Here is a 19,821-nt window from a genome sequence, read left to right on the forward strand (position 1 = left end):
CCGGAAAAAGCCACCTGAGACGCAGCCTTTCCAGGATCCCCTATTCTCGCTTGCCCAGGCTGAGAGGGTCTGAGCTTTCTCCAGAAGGCTCTCTCCACCTGGTCCTGAATCACACAGTCCCTGCCCCACTGCACCTGCCAGCGATTGGCAGCACTTGTGCTTGACCCTGTAAAAAAATAAATCTTCTGTCCCTCGTTACCACGGGTGGTTCATGTGTCACTTCACTCTGCCCCTCCCTAGGTGGTCTGTTGTGTGCCCTTCTGTCTGCTCCTCAGACCCGCCACTGCCCTACAGAGGGTGATGAATTATAGCCCTAGACTAGAAAAAATAGAGGGCTGTGAGTGTTTTTATGCTGCACTGTGGGGCAGTGGGTGAGAAATAGGCAGATAGGCAGTTCTCAACCAGGGGGAGTCTGTCAGTATTGAGATACATTTTTGGTTGTTTCTAGATATTGAGGTGGCAGGGTCTCATACTACTGGCATCCAGTGAGGGGAGGCCAGAGATGCAGCTACACACACCACAAAGCACCACACAGTACCCCCATACCCATCAAGGGGAATTATCTGGATCAAAATGCCAAGGTTGCAAATCATCAGAGTAGGATAAAAGGGAATGAAAAGAAGGAATGGCCTAAGGACAGATAGCTCCATCTGGTCAGTAAAAATCCCAGGGAGAGCTTGGGCAGGGGCAGGCAGAGGAGGAAGTGAGAATTAGAATTAAATCTAAGAAGTTATGGCTTAGAGGGAGAGATGGAGCTGAAAGTTTAGGAAGTGTGATAATGTGAAGAGAGTGGATTAGGAGACAGGAAAAGGGGAAAAGGGGATGTGAGAAAAGTTTCTAGAAGAAAAATTGGCATAATTATAAGATGAAAAACATACTGGTGCTTGTCATATGCTTGGAATCCCTAAATGACTTACATGAACTCATTTACTATTCTAAACAACCCATAAGGTAGGTGCTCTTAAGAATCAGATTTTACAAATGGGGAAACTAAAGATCCCAACAGTTTTGTACCAGGACTGAGGCCACACAGCCAGTTGATGGTACAGCTGTCAGGCTGCTGAAGCCATGCTCAGAGGGCCTTACCACTTGATCTTCCTCCTCCCACCGTGACGTTTCAAGGGATCTTTGAAACAATGATTTTTTTTCACTTAGCATTTATGTTGGCCTGTTTGAGTTTTGTTTTTATTTTTGTTTTATTTATTTTTTAGATCTGCAGAGCTAAGAGCCCAACCATGTGTTAAAATTTCAGTAAAACTTAAAAAATTTTTCTTTTACTCTCCCATACTTGGGACCTATAATATGAAATTCAGTTGCCCCTATGTTGGGGTCATCTGCTTAGAGATAAGTCTCACTCTGTCTACCAGACTGTTGAAATATTGGTGTAAAGAGTGTCCCATCCAAGCTATTTAAATGGTCAAAAGAACATCATAGAACCTGAACTAAATTCAAATTGAAATATTGGGAGAAATCAGTGCAGGGCAGGATATACCAAGCAAACAATAATACTGTGTAGCACTTTGGGAGTATATTGAATTAATAAAAAAGGTTTTTTGTCCTTAGAAAATATCAAACAAGCTGTTTATTTTCACTTTAACATCTGAGGCCTCAGAATTTCTAAAGTTTTTGGGATTTAATTTTACAAAAGGGCTACAACGTGGATGGAACTAGAGGGTATTATGCTAAGCGAAATAAGTCAATCAGAGAAAGACATGTATCATATGATCTCACTGATATGAGGAATTCTTAATCTCAGGAAACAAACTGAGGGTTGCTGGAGTGGTGGGGGGTGGGAGGGATGGGGTGGCTGGGTGATAGACATGGGGGAGGGTATGTGCCATGGTGAGCTCTGTGAATTGTGTAAGACTAATGAATCACAGACCTGTACCTCTGAAACAAATAATGCATTATATGTTTAAAAAAAAAAAGAAGATAGTAGGAAGGGAAAAATGAAGGGGGTGAATCGGAGGGGGAGACAAACCATGAGATACTATGGACTCTGAGAAACATACTGAGAGTTCTAGAGGGGAGGGGGGTGGGAGGATGGGTTAGCCTGGTAATGGGTATTAAAAAGGGCACGTATTGAATGGAGCACTGGGTGTTATATGCAAACAGTGAATCATGGAACACTACATCAAAAGCTAATGATGTAATGTATGGTGATTAACACAATAAAATAAAATTTAAAGAAAAAGGGCTCCCAAAAAGTTTGCTATGAGACATACTCTGACAGTGTAGGATCCACTCTCTAGCCCAACATAATTTTCTAAGGTAGGAACCATAACTACCATGTCTGGATCTATCACCATGAACTACTTGTCCCTCAAAACCTGGGAAATTCCTGGTACTGCTCCTCCATGGGACCAAAACAGTATGGAATAATGGTGAAAATATGCCTCAAAAAATGTTCAGGATGTAAAGGCCTGACTGAGAGATCAGAGTCACAGGACAGAAGGTTGGTAGACCCAGAGTCACAAAACTCACAAATCTGGACAGAACTACCACACTTGTCCAGGAGCAGAGTGAGGACCACCGCATAGAGAGTGGCTGGAAGGTGTAGGCTGCATTCCTAACAGCATACCAGCTAAAAAGGAAATGGACTCAACCTTTGAAGAAACGAAGCCTGATATCCACCAAGTACTGTAGAATGAGGCTTGGAGGCTCAGAAGCACCCGCTGGTTTCAAGCTCTCAATGCAAAGTGTCTAAGAATTCCTACAGTCAAGAAGTCAACTCAGGAGGAAGAAGAAATAGGAGTTGGACAAACCCATAAAGTTTGGACCTGTAATACCAGGACAAAGAAAGACAGAAGTTATGCAGTTTATGATGCTGCTACTAAAAGGGAAGCCCAACAGTTGAGAGTTCAATAGGTGGAGATGCCCTAGTTGTCATCAGGAGACTACCCCAAAAAACCCAGTCCAGGACTCAACAGTCAATAATCAATTGATTCTAATATCCTAGGGACACTGTGATTATTTCCAAGAATTTTCTAGTTCTAGATCTTTCCTCGGTGCTCATAAAAATGTGAGGGTTATAATACAACATGAATTATGTGTATATATGCAAAGAAAAAGCCTGAAAACTACTGGAGGCAGGAAGTGGGTAAGTTTGCTCATGTTTTTGTTCATCTATAGTTTGTTTTCCACAATGGGTGTGTGTTACTTGTATGATAAAAAAGTTACTAGAATAAAAATATTGATTCAAAAAATACTTACTGGGCATCTAGTGTGTGCAGATACCCATGTAGGTCCCAAGATACAAGGGAGAACAGGAAAGACAATCCCCTTATTTGTTTGCAGTGCAGTAGAGTAAGGCACAAATAGCCCTCTATCTAGCTGGCTTCCCATACTTTTGGATTTGGGAGGCAGTGGTGTACATTTAGTTAACACAATGAAGAATTCTAACCTGGGAAAAATATTGAAGCTTAAACATACTGGCTTTGCTAGTGACAAAAATTTCATGTGGTGACTTCTTGCTTTCATATCACAGGCAATTTTCAAGTAGGAGCAAGGGATGGATTGTTCATAGTGATGGGGAACCTGATAGTGCACACATAGGCCACAGTCCTCATACCTTTCCTGATTTCCCTACCTCATGCCTTCTGAAGTCCCAGTAAAAAACCATGCTTGCACCAGTACTGTGAAGGTACTCTGATTTTCTCCATGTTATACCATATTTAAGCATCTTTTTAAAAAAATTTTATTCTGTTATGTTAGTCACCATACAATACATCATTAGTTTTTGATGTAGTGATCCAGGATCCATTGTTTTCGTATAACACCCAGTGCTCCATGCAGTACGTGCCCTCCTTAATACCCATCACCGGCCTAACCAATCCCCCCACCCCCTACCCTCTAAAACACTGTTTGTTTTCTCAGAGTCCATAGTCTCTCATGGTTCATCTCTCCCTCTGATTTCCCACCCTTCATTTTTCCCTTCCTTCTCCTAATGTCCTCCATGCTATTCCTTATGTACCACAAATAAGTGAAATGATATGATAATTGACTTTCTCTGCTTAACTTATTTCATTTAGCATAATCTCCTCCAGTCCCATCCATGTTGTTGTAAAAGTTGGGTATTCATCCTTTCTGATGGCTGAGATAATAGTCCATTGTATATATGGACCACATCTTCTTTATCCATTCATCTGTTGAAGGGCATCTCGGCTCTTTCCACAGTTTGGCTATTGCAGACATTGCTGCTATGAACATTGGGGTGCATATGGCCCTTCTTTTCTACATCTGTGTCTTTGGGGTAAATACCCAGGAGTGCAATTGCTGTGTCATAAGGTAGTTCTATTTTTAATTTTCTGAGGCACCTCCACACTGTTTTCCAAAGTGGCTGTACCAACTTGCATTCCCACCAACAGTGTAAGAGGGTTCCCCTTTCTCCACAACCTCTCCAACATTTGTTGTTTCTTTCCCTGTCCATTTTTGCCATTCTAACTGGTGTAAGGTGGTATCTCAATGTGGTTTTGATTTGGATTTCCCTGATGGCTAATGATGATGAACATTTTTTCATGTGTCTGTTAACCATTTGTATCTCTTTTTCAGAGAAGCATCTTTTCATATCTTCTGCCCACTTTTTGACTTGATTATTTGTTTTTTGGGTGTTGAGTTTGAGAAGTTCTTTATAGATCTTGGATACCAACCCTTTGCCTGTAGTGTCAGTTGCAAATATCTTCTCGCATTCTGTGGGTTGCCTCTTTGTTTTGTTGACTGTTTCCTTTGCTGTGCAGAAAATTATCTTGAAGAAGTCCCAAAAGTTCATTTTTGCTTTTGTTTCACTAGCTTTTGGAGATTTATCTTGAAAGAAGTTGCTGTGGCCGATGTCAAAGAGGTTACTGTCTATGTTCTCCTCTAGGATTTTGATGTATTCCTGTCTCACATTGAGGTCTTTCATCCATTTTGAGTTTATCTTTGTGTAGGGTGTTACAGAATGGTCCAGTTTCCTTCTTCTGCATGTGGCTGTCCAATTTTCCCAGCACCATTTATTGAAGAGACTGGGTTTTTTCCATTGCATGTTTTTTCCTGCTTTGTCAGAGATTATTTGACCATAGAGTTGAGGGTCCATATCTGAGTTCTCTATTCTGTTCCATTGGTCTATATGTCTGTTTTTGTGCCAGTACCATGCTGTCTTGGTGATCACTGCTTTGTAATATAGCTTGACATCAGGCAAAATAATGCCCCCAGAATTGTTTTTCTCTTTCAACATTTCCTTGGCGATTCGGGGTCTTTTTTGATTCCATACAAATTTTAGGATTGTTTGTTCCAACACTTTGAAAAATGTCATTGGAATTTTGATCAGGATGGCATTGAAGGTATCGGCTCTGGGTGGCATAGACATTTTAACAATGTTTTTTCTTCCGATCCATGAGCATGGAATATTTTTCCATCTTTTTGTGTCTTCTTCAATTTCTTTCATGAGTGTTCTGTAGTTCCTAGAGTATAGATCCTTTACCTTTTTGGTTAGGTTTATTCCGAGGTATCTTATGGTTTTTGGTACTTTTGTAAATGGAATCGTTTCTCTAATTTCTCTTTCTACAGTTGCATTCTTAGTGTATAAGAAAGCAACTGATTTCTGTGCATTGATTTTGTATCCTGCCACATTACTGAATTGCTGGATGAGTTCTAGTAATTTGGGGGTGGAGTCTTTTGGGTTTTCCACATAAAGTATCATGTCATCTGCGAAAAGAGAGTTTAACTTCTTCTTTGCCAATTTGAATACCTTTTATTTGTTTTTGTTGTCTGATTGCTGTTGCTAAGACTTCTAGTACTATGTTGAACAACAGTGGTGGGAGTGGGCACCCTTGACGTGTTCCTGATCTTAAGGGAAAGGCTCTCAGATTTTCCCCATTGAGTATGATATTCGCTATGGGTTTTTCATAGATGGATTTTATGAACCTGAGGAATGTTCCCTCTACACCTATACTCTGGAGAGTTTTCATCAGGAAAGGATGTTGTATTTTGTCAAATGCTTTGTCTGCATCAATTGAGAGGACCATATGGTTCTTCTCCCTCCTCTTATTAATGTGTTCTATCACATTGATTGATTTGCAAATGTTGAACCACCCTTGCATCCCGGGGATAAATCCCACTTGGTCGTGGTGGATGATCCTTTTAATGTACTGTTGGATCCTATTAGCTAGGATTTTGTTGAGGATTTTGGACTCCATATTCATCAGGGATATTGGTATGAAATTCCCCTTTTTGATGGGGTCTTTGCCTGGTTTGGGGATTAAGGTAATGCTGGCCTCATAGGATGAGTTTGGAAGTTTTCCTTCTGTTTCTATTCTTTGAAAGAACTTCAGTAGAATAGGTATTATTTCTTCTTTGAATGTTTGGTAGAATTCCCCAGGGAATCCAAAAGGCCCTGGGACTCTTGTTTTTTGGGACGTTTTTGATCACTGCTTCAATCTCGTTACTGGTTATTGGCCTATTCACGTCATCAATTTCTTCCTGTTTCAGTCTTGGCAGCTTATAGGTTTCCAGGAAGGCCTCCATTTCATCCAGATTGCTCAGTTTATTGGCATATAGTTGGTGATAATAATTTCTTTTTTTTTCTCTTATTTATTTATTTATTTATTTATTTATTTATTTATTTATTTATTTATTTATTTTATTCTTTGGTTAATCCCCATATATTACATCATTAGTTTTAGATGTAGTGTTCCATGATTCATTGTTTGTGCATAACACCCAGTGCTCCATGCAGAATGTGCCCTCCTCAATACCCACCACCAGGCTAACCCATCCTCCCACCCCCCTCCCCTCTAGAACCCTCAGTTTGTTTTTCAGAGTCCATCATCTCTCATGGTTCGTCTACCCCTCCAATTTCGCCCGCTTCATTCTTCCCCTCCTGCTACCTTCTTCTTCTTCTTCTTTTTTTTTTCTTAACATATATTGCATTATTTGTTTCAGAGGTACAGATCTGAGATTCAACAGTCTTGCACAATTCACAGCGCTTACCAGAGCACATACCCTCCCCAGTGTCTATCACCCAGTCACCCCATCTCTCGCACCCCACCCCCCACTCCAGCAACCCTCAGTTTGTTTCCTGCAATTAAGAATTCCTCATATCAGTGAGGTCATATGATACATGTCTTTCTCTGTTTGACTTATTTCGCTCAACATAATACCCTCCAGTTCCATCCACGTCATTGCAAATGGCAAGATCTCATTCCTTTTGATGGCTGCATAATATTCCATTATATATATATACCACATCTTCTTTATCCATTCATCTGTTGATGGACATCTTGGCTCTTTTCACAGTTTGGCTATTGTGGACATTGCTGCTATAAACATCGGGGTGCACGTACCCTTTCGGATCCCTACTTTTGTATCTTTGGGGTAAATACCCAGTATTGCAATTGCTGGATCATATGGTAGCTCTATTTTCAACTTTTTGAGGAACCTCCATACAGTTTTCCAGAGTGGCTGCACCAGCTTGCATTCCCACCAACAGTGTAGGAGGCTTCCCCTTTCTCCACATCCCCGCCAACATCTGTCATTTCCTGACTTGTTAATTTTAGCCATTCTGACTGGTGTGAGGTGGTATCTCATTGAGGTTTTGATTTGGATTTCCCTGATGCTGAGCGATATTGAGCACTTTTTCATGTGTCTGTTGGCCATTTGGATGTCTTCTTTGGAAAAATGTCTGTTCATGTCTTCTGCCCATTTCTTGATTGGATTCTTTGTTCTTTGGGTGTTGAGTTTGAAGAGTTCTTTAAAGATTTTGGATACTAGCCCTTTATCTGATATGTCATTTGCAAATATCTTCTCCCATTCTGTCGGTTGTCTTTTGGTTTTGTTGTCTGTTTCCTTTGCTTTGCAAAAGCTTTTTATCTTGATGAGGTCCCAATAGTTCATTTTTGCCCTTGCTTCCCTTGCCTTTGGTGATGTTTCTAGGAAGAAGTTGCTTCGGCTGAGGTCAAAGAGGTTGCTGCCTGTGTTCTCCTTTAGGATTTTGATGGACTCCTGTCTCACATTGAGGTCTTTCAACCATTTGGAGTCTATTTTTGTGTGTGGTAAGGAAATGGTCCAGTTTCATTCTTCTGCATGTGGCTGCCCAATTTTCCCAACACCATTTGTTGAAGAGACTGTCTTTGTTCCATTGGACATTCTTTCCTGCTTTGTCAAAGATGAGTTGACCATAGAGTTGAGGGTCCATTTCTGGGCTCTCTATTCTGTTCCATTGATCTATGTGTCTGTTTTTGTGCCAGTACCATACTTTCTTGATGATGACAGCTTTGTAATGGAGCTTGAAATCCGGAATTGTGATGCCGCCAGCTTTGCTTTTCTTTTTCAACATTCCTCTGGCTAATCGGGGTCTTTTCTGGTTCCATACAACTTTTAGGATTATTTGTTCCATTTCTTTGAAAAAAGTGGATGGTCTTTTGATGGGGATTGCATTGAATGTGTAGATTGCTCTAGGTAGCATTGACATCTTCACAATATTTGTTCTTCCAATCCATGAGCATGGAACATTTTTCCATTTCTTTGTGTCTTCCTCAATTTCTTTCATGAGTATTTTATAGTTTTCTGAGTACAGATTCTTTACCTCTTTCGTTAGATTTATTCCTAGGTATCTTATGGTTTTGGGTGCAATTGTAAATGGGATCGACTCCTTAATTTCTCTTTCTTCTGTCTTGTTGTTGGTGTATAGGAATGCCACTGACTTCTGTGCATTGATTTTATATCCTGCCACTTTACTGAATTCCTGGATGAGTTCTAGCAGTTTTGGGGTGGAGTCTTTTGGGTTTTCCACATAAAATATCATATCATCTGCAAAGAGTGAGAGTTTGACTTCTTCTTTGCCAATTTGGATGCCTTTGATTTCTTTTTGTTGTCTGATTGCTGTGGCTAGGACTTCCAATACTATGTTGAATAGCAGTGGTGATAGGGGACATCCCTGCCACGTTCCTGACCTTAGGGGGAAAGCTCTCAGTTTTTCCCCATTGAGAATGATATTCGTTGTAGGTTTTTCATAGATGGCTTTTATGATATTGAGGTATGTACCCTCTATGCCTATACTCTGAAGAGTTTTGATCAAGAAAGGATGTTGTACTTTGTCAAAAGCTTTTTCTGCATCTATTGAGAGGATCATATGATTCTTGTTCTTTCTGTTGTTAATGTATTGTATCACATTGATTGATTTGCGGATGTTGAACCAACCTTGCAGCCCAGGGATAAATCCCACTTGGTCATGGTGAATAATCCTTTTAATGTACTGTTGGATCCTTTTGGCTAGTATTTTGGTGAGAATTTTTGCATCCATGTTCATCAGGGATATTGGTCTGTAATTCTCCTTTTTGATGGGGTCTTGGTCTGGTTTTGGGATCAAGGTAATGCTGATGTCATAAAATGAATTTGGAAGTTTTCCTTCCATTTCTATTTTTTGGAACAGTTTCAGAAGAATAGGTATTAATTCTTGAAATGTTTGGTAGAATTCCCCTGGGAAGCCATCTGGCCCTGGGCTTTTGTTTGTTGGGAGATTTTTGATGACTGCTTCAATTTCCTTAGTGGTTATAGGTCTGTTCAGGTTTTCTATTTCTTCCTGGTCCAGTTTGGGTAGTTGATACATCTCTAGGAATGCCTCCATTTCTTCCAGGTTATCTAATTTGCTGGCATAGAGTTGCTCATAATATGTTCTTATAATTGTTTGTATTTCTTTGGTGGTGGTTGTGGTCTCCTCTTTCATTCATGATTTTATTGATTTGGGTCATTTCTCTTTTTTTTTTGATAAGTCTGGCCAGGGGTTTATCAATTTTGTTAATTCTTTCAAAGAACCAGCTCCTAGTTTCGTTGATCTGTTCTACTGTTCTTTTGGTTTCTATTTCATTGATTTCTGCTCTGATCTTTATTATTTCTCTTCTCCTGCTGGGTTTAGGCTTTATTTGCTGTTCTTTCTCCAGCTCCTTTAGGTGTAGGGTTAGGTTGTGTACTTGAGACCTTTCTTGTTTCTTGAGAAAGGCTTGTATTGCTATATACTTTCCTCTTAGGACTGCCTTTGCTGCATCCCAAGGATTTTGAATAGTTGTGTTTTCATTTTCATTGGTTTCCATGTATTTTTTTAATTCTTCCTTAATTTCCTGGTTGACCCATTCATTCTTCAGTAGGATGCTCTTTAGCCTCCATGGATTTGAGTTCTTTCCAACTTTCCTCTTGTGATTGAGTTCTAGTTTCAAAGCATTGTGGTCTGAAAATAGGCAGGGAATGATCCCAATCTTTTGGTACCAGTTGAGACCTGATTTATGACCTAGGATGTGATCTATTCTGGAGAATGTTCCATGGGCACTAGAGAAGAATGTGTATTCCGTTGCTTTGGGATGGAATGTTCTGAATATATCTGTGAAGTCCATTTGGTCCAGTGTGTCATTTAAAGTCTTTATTTCCTTGTTGATCTTTTGCTTAGACGATCTGTCCATTTCAGTGAGGGGGGTGAAAAAGTCCCCCACTATTATTGTATTGTTGTAGATGTGTTTCTTTGCTTTTGTTATTAATTGCCTTATATAATTGGCTGCTCCCATGTTAGGGGCATAGATATTTACAATTGTTAGATCTTCTTGTTGAATAGACCATTTAAGTAGGATATCGTGTCCTTCCTCATCTCTTATTACAGTCTTTGGTTTAAAATCTAATTTGTCTGATATAAGGATTGCCACCCCAGCTTTCTTTTGGTGTCCATTAGCATGGTAAATGGTTTTCCACCCCCTCACTTTCAATCTGGGGGTGTCTTTGGTTCTAAAATGAGTCTCTTGCAGACAGCATATCAATGGTTCTTGTTTTTAATCCATTCTGATAGCCTGTGTCTTTTGATTGGGACATTTAGCCCATTTACCTTCAGGGTAACTATTGAAAGATAGGAATTTAGTGCCATTGTATTGCCTGTAAGGTGACTGTTACCATATATATGGTCTGTGTTCCTTTCTGGTCTATGTTGCTTTTAGGCTCTCTCTTTGCTTAGAGGACCCCTTTCAAGATTTCTTGTAGGGCTGGTTTTGTGTTTGCAAATTCCTTTAGTTTTTGTTTGTCCTGGAAGCCTTTTATCTCTTCTTCTATTTTCAATGACAGCCTAGCTGGATATAGTATTCTTGGCTGCATATTTTTCTCATTTAGTGCTCTGAATATATCCTGCCATTCCTTTCTGGTCTGCCACGTCTCTGTGGATAGGTCTGTTTCCAATCTAATGTTTCTACCATTGTAGGTTACAGATCTCTTCTCCCGAGCTGCTTTCAGGATTTTCTCTTTGTCTATGAGACTCGTAAGTTTTACTATTAGATGTTGGGGTGATGACCTATTTTTATTGATTTTGAGAGGGGTTCTCTGTGCTTCCTGGGTTTTGATGCCTGTTTCCTTTTCCAAATTACGGAAGTTCTCTGCTATAATTTGCTCCATTATACCTTCTGCCCCTCTCTCTCTTTCTTCTTTTGTGATCCCAATTATTCTAATGTTGTTTCATCTTATGGTATCGCTTATCTCTCGAATTCTGCCCTCGTGATCCAGTAGTTGTTTATCTCTCTTTTTCTCAGCTTCTTTATTTTCCATCATTTGGTCTTCTATATTACTGATTCTCTCTTCTGCCTCATTTATCCTAGCAGTTAGCGCCCCCATATTTAATTGCACCTCATTAATAGACTTTTTGATTTCAACTTGGTTAGATTTTAGTTCTTTTACTTCTCCAGAAAGATTTTCTCTAATAACTTCCATATTTTTTTCAAGCCCAGCTAGTATCTTTAAAGTGATGATTCTGAACTCTAGATCTGACATCGTACTAATGTCCATATTGAGTAGGTCCCTGGCAGTCGGTACTACCTCTTGTTCTTTTCGTAGAGGTGATTTTTTTCTGTCTTGTCATTTTTTGCAGAGGAGAATAGATTAATGAGAGAACAAAATGCTAGCAGAGTAAAAACGTCCCCAGAAAATATACTCTAAACAAATCAGAAAAGACCTGAAGCAGTGGAAAAAGAAAGGGAAAGAGAGGAAAAAGAAAAAGAAGAAAAAGATAAAGATAAAACCAAACAAAAACAAACAAAACAAAACAACAACAACAACAAAAACCAGAATGTGATCAAATATGATCAGGCTGGTATATAGATCAGTGCCACAGACTAGATTTGGGGTGTATTTTGGTCTGTTAGAAGAAAGTGCCTCCCAAAATTTTAAAGAAAGTAAAACTTATATATGTACAAAAATAAGGGTTGATATGATGAAGGGATGGAATATGGCTGTAAAGATGGAAATTATAAAAAATTTTATAAAAGGAATTGATAAGAAGTTGTTTGAAAAAAGAAAGAAGAGGATTTAAAAAAAGAAAAAAAAAAGGGAGAGAATGTGATCAGGTAGGGGAATAGAAAATACCATATACTAGAGATTTAGGGTATATTTTAATCTGTTAGAAGAAACTATCTCAAAATTTTAAAGAGAGATCAACTTATATATATAAGCCAAAAATACGGGTAACTACGATGAAGGGATAGAATATGACTCTAAAAATGAAAAATAAAAATGTTTTTTTTTAAAAAGGGATTGATAAGATGTTGGTTGAAAAAGGGAAAAAGAAAATTTCAAAAAAAAAAAAAAGAAAAAGCGACAGTTAAAAAAAAAAATTAACTTTGAAAGACTGAAGAATCACGGTAAAAAAGCCATGAATTCTATGTGCAGTATTCCCCTAGCGCTGGAGTTCTGCCGTTCTCATTGATCGGTAAACTTGGTCTTGGCTGGCTGTTCTTGCTGATCTTCTGGGGGAGGGGCCTGTTGCCGTGGTTTCCAAATGTCTTTGTCAGAGGCGAAATTGCCCCGCCCTTGCCCAGTCGGGGCTAAGTAATCTGCTCGGGTTTGCTCTCCGGGGCTTTTGTTCCCTGCGAGCTTTCCGTACAGCTTTGGAGGCGGAGAGTGAAAATGGCGGCCTCCCAATCTCTGCCCCGGAGGAGCCGAGAACTCGGGGCCCCGCTCCTCAGTGAGCGCCTAGAGAAAAGCCATCAGTCACACCCGTCTCCCGGGTCTCTGGCCGCAGTCCGTGCTCACCTGGCCTATGACCGTGTGTTTCTATCTCTGGCACCCGACCCCAGGTGGAGTCTCCAAACCCAGCAGATCCCTGCGGTGCACTCCCGCGTGGCTCCTCCCAGGGGAGGAAGGTGAGTCTCCCCGGATCTGCCGCTTGTTGGGTCCCTGCTGGAGGAGCAGGGGTCCGACTGTGCTGCAGATCATGGTTTATGACAACCCCAAGCTGAGAGCCCGCGCCTGGGCTCTGCCTCTGCAGCCGGCTTCCCTGCTCTGTTACCTGGGAGCTCTGCCGCACTCAGGCACCCCCGGTCTTTCTGTGACCCCGAGGGTCCTGAGACCACACTGTCCCTGAGGGTTCCACCCCCCGCTTAGCCACCAGAGTGACGTCCCTCAGTGGAGCAGACTTTTAAAACTTCTGATTTTGTGCTCCGCGGTTCTATCACTTGCCAGAAGCGGCCGACGGAGGCCCCTCCCCCGCCATCTATCCTCCCAAATATCGCCTTGGATTCACTTCTCCGCACGTCCTACCTTCCAGGAAGTGGTCACTTTTCTGATGAGAGAGTTGTTGCTATTCTTTTCTTCGATCTCCTGTTGAGTTTGTAGGTGTTCAGAATGGTTTGATCCCTATCCAGCTGAATTCCTGATAGGAGATGAAATCCAGGTCTCCTACTCCTCCACCATCTTGGTCCGCCCCCCTGTGATAATAATTTCTAATAAGTTTTTCTATTTCCTTGGTGTTAGTCGTGATCTCTCCCCTTTCATTCATAATTTTATTAATTTGGGTCCTTTCTCTTTTCTTTTGGATAAGTCTGGCCAGTGGTTTATCAATATTATTAATTCTTTCAAAGAACCAGCTTCTAGTTTCGTTGATCTGATCTACTGTGTTTCTGGTTTCTAATTCTTTGATCTCTGCTCTAATTTTAATTATTTCTCTTCTAATGCGTGGCTTAGGCATTGTTTGTTCCTTTTTCTCTAGTTCTTTTTTTTAAAGATTTTTATTTATTTATTTGAGAGAGAGATAATGAGAGAGAGCACATGAGAGGGGTAGGGTCAGAGGGAGAAGCAGACTCCCTGCTGAGCGGGGAGCCCAATGCGGGACTTGATCCAGGGACTCCAGGATCATGACCTGAGCCAAAGACAGTCGCTTAACCAACTGAGCCACCCAGGAGCCCCCTTTTTCTCTAGTTCTTTAAGGTGTAGAGTTAGTTGGTGAATTCGGGATTTTTCTATCTTTTTGAGTGAGGCTTGGATGGCTATGTATTTCCCCTTTAGGACCGCCTTTGCAGTATCCCATAGGTTTTGGACCGATGTGTTTTCATTCTCATTGATTTTCATGAATTGTTTAAGTTCTTTGATTTCCTAGTTGACCCAAACATTCTTGAGCAGAGTGGTCTTTAGCTTCCAAGTGTTTGAATTTCTGCCAAATTTTTTTTTTGATTGAGTTCCAGTTTTAGAGCGTTGTGGTCTGAGAATATGCAGGGAATAATCTCAGTCTTTTGGTATTGGTTGAGACATGATTTGTGACCCAGTATGTGGTCTATTCTGGAGAATGTTCCATGTGCGCTTGAGAAGAATGAGTATTCTGTTGTTTTAGGGTGGAATGTTCTGTAAATATCTATGAGGTCCATCTGGTCCAATGTATCATTCAAAGCTCTTGTTTCCTTGTTGATTTTCTGCTTAGATAATCTGTCCATTGCTGAGAGTGGAATGTTGAGGTCTCCTACAATTAACGTATTCTTATCAAAATGACTCTTTATTTTGGTTAACAGTTGGCTTATTTAGATGGTTGCTCCCATGTTGGGGGCATAGATATTTACAATTGTTAGATCTTCTTGTTGGATAGACTCTTTAAGAACGATATAGTGTCCTTCTGTGTCTCTAATTACAGACTTTAGTTTGAAATCTACTTTGTCTGATATAAGAATTGCTAACCCAGCTTTCTTTTGAGGTCCACTGGCATGGAAGATGGATCTCCATCCCTTCACTTTCGGTCTGGATGTATCTTTAGGTTCAAAATGAGTCTCTTGTAGGCAGCATATGGATGGGTCCTGTCTTTTTATCCAATCTGCAACCCTGTGCCATTTTATGGGAGCGTTTAGGCCATTCACATTGAGAGTAATTATTGAAAGATATGAATTAATTGTCATCATGTTGCCTGTGAAGACGTTGTTTTTATAGATTGTCCCTGTAAATTTCTGTTGTATATCACTCTTGGGGTCTTTCTCTTTTATAGAACCCCCCTTAATATTTCTTGCAGGTCCAGCTTAGTGGTCACATATTCTTTCAGTTTCTGCCAGTCGTGGAAGCTCTGCATCTCTCCATCCATTCTAAATGACAGCCTTGCTGGATAAAGTGTTCTTGGCTGCATGTTCTTCTCATTTAGTACCCTGAATATGTCTTTCCAGGCCTTTCTGGCTTGCCAGGTCTCTGGATAGGTCTGACGTTATTCTGATGTTCTTCCCTCTGTATGTAAGGAATCTATTCCCCCAACTGCCCTTAAGATGATTTCCTTGGTTCTAAGATTTGCAAGTTTTACTATTACATGCCGGGGTGTTGGCCTGTTTTCCTTGATCTTGGGAAGGGTCCTCTCTGCCTCTAGGACGTGAATGTTTGTTTCATTCCCCAGATTAGGGAATTCTCAGCTACGATTTGCTCAAATACCTCTTCTAGTCCTCTCTCTGTCTCCACTCCCTCCGGGATTCCAATTATTCTGACATTGGAATGCTTCATGGTGTCACTTATTTCTCTGATTCTATTTTCATGGATTCTGAGTTGTTTTTCCCTGGCCTCCTCTTTTGCCTTTTTATCTATTATATTGTCTTCCAGGTTGCTTATTCGCTCTTCTGCCTCACTTACCCTAGCTGTTAGATTATCTAGATTGGATTGGATCTCTTTGATAGCATTTTTAAGTTCTGCCAATTCACCTTTCATTTCTGCCCTTAGAGACTCTATGTTGCCATTAATTGATTTCTCCATTCTAGCTATTGTCTTCACAATTGCTAACCTGAATTCCATCTCCGACATCTTGGTTATATCTGCATCCATTTGTAAATCTGCAGCATAAGTCATAATCTCTGAGTCTTTTTTATTTTGGGGGTTCCTCCTCCTAGTCATTCTGTTGATGGGTGTTTGAGGGAATGTATAGAGTCCAAATTATTGACCAGAACCCAAGCAAGATGCACCTGTTTTCTAGGGACCTTAGGGTGGCTGGCCTCTTGTTTTCCCAGCCTGTCTTCTGCGGGAGGGGCCTGCGGTGCTGTTACTCAGGCAACACTTTTTGGGCAGAGTTGCCCTGCCCCCCTGTGGTGGGGGATGGGCTCAGTGGGAATCAGTTTTGGGGCCTTTGTTCTCTGGCGGCTTTCCGTGTCTCTTCCATGAATCAGAGCAGAAGAGACCATTTCCAACCCTCTGCCTCAGAGCAGAGAGATCGCAGTCTGTTCTTTAGTGAGCTCTCTAGGCCACACTGTCTCCGTTTCTGTCCATGCTGCTATAAACTGCAGCGTCCTGGGTTGTGTGCCCCTCCACATCACTCCCAGTTCTGCCTCCAGTTCGGGGCACATCTCTGCCCTTTGTGCTTCTAAAACCACCAGCCGCTCCCAGTTCATGCGCCCCACCCCGCCGCTCTGGGTTTCCACCCCGGGGGCTGCCCTAAAGTCCTTTCCCCACCGCTACCAGTCTGCGAGTCTGTGCCCTGTCCCCAGCAATCGAGGCTGTTGCTGACCATCAGTGTAGGATCCCTACTGCCAGGCACCCTCCTGCTGCCATTTATCCTCCAATATCTGCCCACAGAATCACGGCTCCCCGCTTTGTACTTCGAAACCAACCACCTGCGATATTCTGTTTGTAGAGATCCAGATCTTCTTACATATCAGGCTGATTTTGTGGGTGCTCAAGGTGGTCTGGTAGATATCCAGCTCAATTTCAGGGACCAGTTGAAGTAGGGTCCCCTACTCCTCCACCATCTTTTCCTCAATACCCATATTTAAGCATCTTAAAGTGGGCAGCCACAACCATTAAACAGACACATTTACTATTAATAATATTTTATCAAAACTATCATTTTTAATTATAACTGTGATATAAAAGATCTGTCTATTAAGCATACTTATATCTCAGAAGGAAATACATCTCTAGTAATAAAATGGATAAGACAATTCTACACAGCTGATTTAAATGCAGTTTCTACAAACATTAGTCAATCACATCAGTTACACCATGCCAAGTGTACAGAACAACACTACCACATCTATTAGTTGTTATTATTCACCTTCTACCAATTATAACTCACCTTTCGGCTAAATTCTCCCTAGCTATTCTAGTCTAAATGAATCACCTCCTCTGAATTACTCCTAAAACCTGAAACTCAGAAACAGACTGAGTGATTTATTACCATGTCATTCATTAGATGTAGGTTAATTTCTTATTTCTATCTCTGACTTCAACTCGAAAAATCTATGGTCCATTGTGCTTTGATAATGTTGTAGCCTTTTCTCTCCCTAAACACCTCCACCTTAAGACAGCTATCACCTAAAAAGACAAGGAAACCTGGACAAGAGCATCAAACTATAACCAATGCTCTTAATGAACATAGCATTCTAGGCCCTTCAATCAGCCACATCTGCCCTCAATCATCAGCTTTACTACCTCTCTTTTTGTGGGGACCTCTCTGCCTCCTGGATTTCACAAATTCCTCCCAGTGGCCCAACCTGAACCAGGTGGAGATGGAGCTGAGGGAAGCCCAACAGAAGATGACTTGCATTTCGAGAAGAACAGAGAAATATCCCAATGATAGTTTCTGAAAGCTTTGAATTTGGAACATGCCAAAGTAGTTATAAGGGTTACTTTTCAACTGTTGCCCCCGAAGACTCAAGATTTCACCCATTTGGCCAAAACTGGCACCTGTCCTTGTTTCTGGTGAATCACAAAATATGTAAAATAAATGTTAATTTCTGCAAGAGGTTTGAACACTGTTTTGTCCTCCATGTTAGGCTGTAAGGTCCCTGAGAGCAGAGATGAGGTCTCCCTTCTCCTTACTGTATTCCTAGTACTGTCCATGGGGCCTGGGCCAAGGTTCATGCTCCACAAAAACTTTCTGAATAAAGATATATGGAAATGATGACCTAAGGTCATTGCAGTGAGCAATGCCTTCCCCCTAATCTGGCATTTTTTCAGGCCCAACACCACTGGCAAAGCTGGAGAAGATAGAATGGGCCATGTTGTCACTTCACTACGTCAGTCTTTAGCCTTACCACCCAGTATGAAAGAAGGATATTACTATTATTCCTCCTTGTGAGTGCCTTTTCCTGAACAATATCTACTGGTAGGACCCAACAGTGTTAGTGAAATGGCCACTGAGTCTGAAATGAAATTGTCGCTCACCCTCTTCCCCGTTTACCATCATGAGGCACCAAGTCCTCTGTCCCAGGGCAACTCATTCTCCCACAGATATTTTTAATAAAAGAACTTTAAGAATGTCTGTGTTTCAAAGAGGATGATTTGAAAAGTGGAGCAAAAAAAAAAAAGAAGAAATTAAATCTCCATATAAATATAGGCTTTAATATTCATAGAAGTATTAAACACATAATAAAATCATTTTATTTAAAATGTCATAAATATCAGGCTGATATGTGAACTGAATGAATGATGTAAGGCAGGTGACATGGGAACCCCTTGTAGGCCTGAGTAGGTTGAAGGTAGACAGCACGCAAACGTCCTGTTTCCCTCTTGTCAGATGTACTGATAAGTCACAGGAAGGTGATGAATGGAAGGACAGTCCTGGGAGTGTGCCAGGCTGTCACCTCCCCTGGTTGCTTTATAACCTGCTATAATCAATTATAAATAGGTCATGAACATTTTTTCATGTCATAAAACAAGTAACAACTTAATAGAAAAATATGTATTTTAAATAGGATTATTAAATTTTTGGTTATGTTCTTGACAGCTATTTTTCTTTGAAAATGTAGCAAATGTAGTAGAACAAATGGTAAATTTGAATGAGAAAAGTGTTCAGTTTACATAAATAGATCATACTCAAACTTCATATACTGTAAGGTCTATGAAAGCTTTCTACTCATCAAAATTCAACTTAACCCTCTGACTCTTTCCCAGGAACCCCGATTTGGTTCCTGGGTGCTATGACTCTTCTCAGAGACCCCAGTCAGCCCAGAGAGGGTCTCAGCTATATTCTTCCATTGTTATACCTCGTCATCTCATTCCAGAAGCTCAGGAGACAGTAAGTGATTACATCTGCATGTGCCAGATGTGCTCTGTGTTGTGTGCAGGGTAGAGTAAGGCTGACACCAAAGACCTTAACCTCACGCCTGAAGATGTAATGCACCGTTGCATTGCAGCATTTAGCTGTGGTATTTGACTCCATATTTACAAACATATGTGTATCAGTATTTCTATTACTCTTCCTGACAGATGGTGAACTACCCAAGAACAGAAAAGTGTCATATTCAGCCATATATGCCTACTTTTCAGCAAAGTCCTTGAGCAGAGCCTGTGTTAAGAAATGTGAATTGGGGCACCTGGCTGGCCCAGATGGCTAAGGATCTGCCTTCTGCTTAGGTCATGATCTCCAGGTCCTGGGATCGAGCCCCACATTGGGCTCCTGGCTCAGTGGGAAGTCTGCTTCTCCCTCCCCCTTGACCTGTCCCCCTATTTGTGCTCTTTCTGTCTCTCTCCCTCTCAAATGAATAAATAAAATCTTAAAAAAAAAAAAAAAGAAATGTGAACTGAATGAATGATGTAAGGCAGGTGGCATGGCAACCCCTTGTAGGCCTGAGTAGGTTGAAGGTAGACAGCACGCAAACG

General features: G+C 40.9%; 1 protein-coding gene across 1 annotated transcript in view; it reads left to right on the plus strand.

Moving 5' to 3' along the window:
* The window catches only part of LOC110578577 (late cornified envelope protein 3D-like), a 21,216-nt gene that overhangs the window by 429 nt on the left and 966 nt on the right, over window positions 1–19,821 (plus strand). The gene's annotated exons all lie outside the window — the stretch shown is intronic.

This window comes from Neomonachus schauinslandi, chromosome 4 (genome assembly GCF_002201575.2).
Source record: "Neomonachus schauinslandi chromosome 4, ASM220157v2, whole genome shotgun sequence".
Lineage (NCBI taxonomy): Eukaryota > Metazoa > Chordata > Mammalia > Carnivora > Phocidae > Neomonachus > Neomonachus schauinslandi.